This window comes from Diadema setosum, chromosome 16 (genome assembly GCF_964275005.1).
Source record: "Diadema setosum chromosome 16, eeDiaSeto1, whole genome shotgun sequence".
Classification (NCBI taxonomy): Eukaryota; Metazoa; Echinodermata; class Echinoidea; order Diadematoida; family Diadematidae; genus Diadema; species Diadema setosum.
Genome location: NC_092700.1, coordinates 18,824,750 through 18,830,749, shown reverse-complemented (window position 1 = coordinate 18,830,749; position 6,000 = coordinate 18,824,750).

Below are 6,000 nucleotides of genomic sequence, written 5' to 3'. Positions count from 1 at the left end.
TCCGAAAATGAAGAGAAGGTGCGTAATAATGAACCTTCTGAACCACAAACCTTATTTTGTTTTCAGTATTACAAACCTTCGGAATAAAATACCTTCGAAATAACGAACTGTAAACCATTATATAAATATGCCATATGCACTGAGATCCTCCTCCTAAAATTGACCAACTAATGAAATGAAAATAATGTTTCGTTCAATTTCTGTCACCGATTAATCTGTAATTACACTACTAGTTCTAAACACTGCAATATAAATGCAATAAATTCTTAAAGATGTATGTGGTTCAATATTGCGCAGATGATTAGCGTACTGACTGCGGTGGATGTGTTTATACACAGTTGTCAATAAGGTGATATTGATACCATTTTCATTCACTGTCGATGAAACCCACTGATTGATCACGTCTTAATAGAGTAATATTTATGGCACAGTGCACTAAACAGGTACCTACATGAAAATGGGAGCACAGATTACAACCCGAAATGTATCAAGATATAATTATAACAAACGCAAACAGAAAAACTGACCAGAAAGAATATTATTTATTAGTGAAAAATTGAGCAAAGAAAATGGGATTCCATCCCGATGGAATCCCATTTTCTTTGCTCAATTTTTCACTTATAAGATATAATTATTGCACATTAACCTGTATATATCTTTAGCATGCGTGTTCACTGTTGGAAAGATGTCTCTCAGATCTAAAAGAACAACAGGAAATTGAAGGACAAAGTCTTATGCAACATACGCTGATGTCTTTTTGGTCGACGAACAGTTTCTTAGCATGTTCAAATACGACGGGTTGACATTTCTTTCATTATTGGTTGCTGACGTCATTATCTCGATGGAGTTGTGATCCCAAGGTTTTGTGATGAACGTTAAACAAACTCTTCCCGTTATTTCCAATCAATAAGGGAAAAGGTCGCAGTAATTATCCAAAACTCTACAAAAAGAATGAACACTTAGATTAATTGGAAGCCTCAGTTTTTTTTTTAAATAGCAATATTCAACACGTTGCTTCTATTTTTTTTTCACAGAAGAAAATAGATTGTCGGCACTCCATTATGATTGTCATTCCACCTGCCTGTGATATTCATGTGACTTTGCGAGCCAGCGCGCGCAGACGTGAAGTGATTGCAAGGTTGATTTGTGTGTATGTTAGAAACAGCAATCAAAGACATTAACTGCGTTCTCATTCTTTTGGCTATATATAGAACGTCGGGGTCTTTAGTTTATTTTCTTAAAGCCTTCGGTCCACTTGAATCAAAGTGATGCAAGAGAGAAAGAGAAAGAGAGAGAGAGAGGGAGAGAGAGAGAGAGAGAGAGAGAGAAAAGGCAAGCTTGAGCGCGTTCATCAAACATGACCGAAATTAAAATGGCAATGAAAGTAACATTTTCTGTTTGTGCTTACTAGCCTTGTACCTTTTGTCTGAAATCACGTTACAATCCGTGGATGGGACGACATCGATGTTTGATCGATTTTTTCTTTTTTGCTATAATTATCAAGGAGTGTCATTCCACTTTGTCTGAAATCACATTACAATCCGTGGATGGGACATCGATGTTTGATCGATTTTTTTTTTTGTTGCTATAATTATCAAGGAGTGTCATCCCACTTTAATGTAAATCATGTGACCAAGATGGGCTAATATTAACAGACTCAGCTGCATGTGCAAGAAGCATACGTTAAATCAAATAAAAATAGATCTACAGAATAAGTTTAAATACTTAAAAACAGTAAGACATCACACCAATAATATTGATCAAAATACATGACAACTTGTGAGTCAAGTTCACAATTGAATTTCTTTGATTGTTATATTTATCTCTTACGAATGAATTTCACATAGATTAAAAAAGCAGAAGTATCATAAATTACCATACATGTAAATGCTTGATTTTTTTTTGTTTCATACTTTCCGTTTTTATTATTAGCATATTTATCCATTTACCTGCTAGAATTTATTGCACAAAGCCTTATCCAGGTGTTAAGGATCAATTTGTTTGAGACAAAATAGAAGGTTGCATAACCAGGTTGGAAAGTTTAACTTTCTATAAGAAACAAAATAGACTGCGTTTAGTGAGATATGCATACTCAAAGTAAAATATACGGCATATATGTTCACTGTTTAAACTGTTTAATACATATCATAAATACACATACTATTTCCTCTTTGTGTTAAAAAAAAAACAAAGAAATAATCACAACTGAGTTATAATGATTATTCACATACAATACTTTTTTTTTTCGACGTTAAAGAAATTTAGCGTTTTTGTGGGCCATGATTTTCCGACATTCAACGGAAGGAAAACGTGTCCGAAAATTTGGATTTAGCGCCGCAGATAGACTCCGCCCCTAGAAACGAGGGAGTGATCTCATTGGTCAGGCGTGGCATCCTGGTTTAATACTGATTAGTCATGCGTAATAAGACCGCTGGTGCAGCTAGACTTGAATGAACCGCCTTTGAAGGCGGTTTTCTCGAAACGCTGATTTCCTAGATCACTCGACATGCTCTCATAAAATCATTTATATCCGCAACCGAGTACTTTTATGTGTCGCGTTTATACTAGTACATATGAAATTAGAGCGGAAGAGTAAGGAAATATAATGTCATGCCGTTTTTAGATAATCGAAGTCCCCCGACTTTCGGATCCTTTTGTTGAGCAGGTCACATCGGTCATCTATCGATAAAAGTTTTACCCGAGAGAGAGAGAGAGAGAGAGGGGGGGGGTGGAGTGTTGGGGTGCGAGCGTGCAGTCTCGAGAGAGACAGTTGTAAAGGAGACCACTTCTTTAAAAAAAAAATAATAATGATAATGATGAATTAATAAATAAAAAAATATGGTGATTTATGTGGGCAATTCGTTTTATTCCGAAGTCCGTTAACTCGAAAATGAAATAATCCATATTGTTTATTATTCCAAAGATTCGTATGTTTTTTTGTTTTTTTTCGAGGGTTCGTAAATCCGAAACGGAAATAAGGTTTGTTAATCAGAAAATGAAAAAGAATGTACGTAATGATAAGCCCTGGACATTACCAATCTTATTTCATTTTCGGCTTAATTAACCTCTTGTTCGGAATCACAACTCTCATGTCATTTTCGGATTAACGAACCTGCGGTTGAACAAGTAACGCTGTGTATACTAAGTTCATTGTAATCCTAGAACTTACAAACATTTTCGAACATCATTTCGTAAGAATCAAAGGGCTGGTGATTTTCCATGCTGAAAAGATACCAAAATGTTATGTTTCCATTCATATATATGCCACTATGTATCATTTGATCGTGAAATATTGTATTCTTGTGTGTCCTCGTTATTCTGTAGTTAGCTCGTGTCGCGCCAACCCTGCTGGAAAGAACACAGTCCCTCACATTGTATTCATACTGTGTTCACTTAGTCGACTATGTGAAAACGTTCAAATTCCACAGTGTGAAGATTATTTCACACTGTGGTGTGGTTTTTCACAGGTTTTTCACATAGTAATGTTCGGTTTCACACTGTGAATTGATTCACAATGTGACCACACTGTTAAAATGCTCGAATTTAACAGTGTGAAGAGATTGCACATTGGGTTCACAATGTGTTCACACTCTGTTGCACATTGCTTTTCACACTGTGGGACACTGTGTTCTTCCAGCAGGGGAATTTCTGTTGTTTTTTTTTTTTATTGAATTACACATAATTCCAGTTTCTCTTTTTATAGAAATATTGTTTAAATTGAAGAGTTTAATCTCAAAATGAGGCAAGCACTTAAATAGAGACGGGGATTGAGGGGAGGGGTGAATGCTTTTAGTCTAGATGTAGTCACTTCCGGTACAGCTGGAGTGAAAGCAAACAGCTCTCCTGTCCAGTACATGAAACTGTGCGGAGCTGGAGTGTGAATCGGTGTGAATGCTGTGCGTGCATGTTCGTATAGTGTATACGAATCTACGTGGTAATACAGACGACACTACTTCGACGTGAAAAAAATCCTCGATCTACGTAGTTTATCAGTGTTATTCCTTGTGGCTATTATCAGAAATGTCATGAAATTGCAAAGCCAATTATGGAAGAAACGTAGATCAAAAAGAAAAAATGCACTGATCAGGTTGGTTTTCACTCCAGTCGTCGCTAAATACCCGGATGTCCGACCATGATAATACATACTATTGCTTGATATTTTTATTATCGTAGTGAAAGAGAACAACAAACATTAAAGTATTTCATTATATCACAGTTCAGAAATGCGTAATCATGGAGTGTCGTTTTACCCTGAAAAGGAAACATTGCAAAACATCCATCCTCTCCATAAAAATAAACCTAATTACAACTTGTTTTATGTAAGACAGACTTTCCTTGTTCAGTTATTTGTTTGTTCTATGCTATTATCAGGAACAAAGTAAATATGATCTTCATTATCAGCAACTACGCTCATGGACAACACGTGAGAGTAAAGGTGTGTTTTATTATGACGTAACATACCAGCATGTCCTGAAAAACCGCACTTTATTTGCAGCTGGTCAAAGACACCTGGTACGGGTCGAAGGATAGGCCAAGGTTTATGAATTGTTATGAATCAACCCAATCACCACATCATGACAAGCATAATGTTCCGCTCCAATCTAAGTAAATCGCACAAAAACCTTCACAACAATGTCGCAAAACGCCACGATTGGGAAGCCATGTCTTGGTCTGAGAGCGACAACCTGCTGCGGACCTCTTTATTGGAATTAGCCTTGCTCAAGACGCATCACTTAACATGATATAGCTACTCCCAAATTTCTTTCGTTTTTGTTCTTTTAATACTTTACTGCACTTACAGTTAATGTTCTTATTTCATTACCGAAAAACTAAATCTCGTGACTTTTTTTCCTGACTTTGAGAGCATCAGAAAGATTCCTTTTGGCTTCAAGTATTAAGCGCTGTGGATGTGTAATTACTCGGCTCAGTTACCTTCAAGAGTGTAATTGGGAATGAAGAAAAAAAAATGCCCAGGTAAGCTCTTGTCATAATTCTAACGCGTCAGCAATCGCATGCCTCTTTTATGGTCATTACATGGTTATTAGCTAAAGGAATACTTAAAGGACACATAAATTATACACATTATACAACCAACACACACACACACACACACACACACACACACACACACACTCATTCACACATACACCAATTGCAACTGGTTATCTGGCGGCTGAGCTACATGTCATATCAAAGGAATCATATAGTTTTGGTTGAGACTTAATTTCAGGTTTCTAACATTTTTTTTTTTTTTTTGGGGGGGGGGGTGAGATAATGAGAAACCTCTTGTGGAATATGAAAGAGCAAGTAATTCCATGAGGAATTCAACGTTTATTTGATGAAAATTGGTTTTGAAATGGCTGAGATATCCAAAACAGAGCAATTCTAATAAAGTATGGGACCCACATTTTGTTACGATCGGTTTGTTTTTACTTTGTTTTTGGATGTTTCAGTAATTCCAAACCCGATTTTCATCAAATAAACTTTGAATTCCTCTTAAAATGGTATGCTTTATACTATTTCATTAGTGTTTTCTTCGTATCTCACAAAAAGTTAAAAGCCCAATTCTCATCTCCACCAATACTGTACCATCCCTTTAATATTAATTCACATGGATTTGTATACAAACTAATGGTGAACAATGAATTCAACGACTAGTATTCATCCCTCTTTAAAAAAAAAACAAAAAAAAAACTCTTCATTCAAACACTACACAATAACATGATGCAAATCAAGCAGGATATCCGTAAATGTTTATGTAAATTGACATGAAATTCGGTGAATTTGAAGCAATTATCTTAAAGGCTTTGATTTCAATACACTTTTTTTTTTTTTTAGTTTGGTTGATTAGAAAGGTTGGATTCGATTTCATTATAAGCAATCATTCGTGAGATAATGTAGGCAATAAGGATAAAGGGCAATGCAGCGAGGGGACTCGTAAAAATAAACCATGTTCTTTTCTACCTAATCACAACAGCTCTTCCATGCCCCAGTATGACA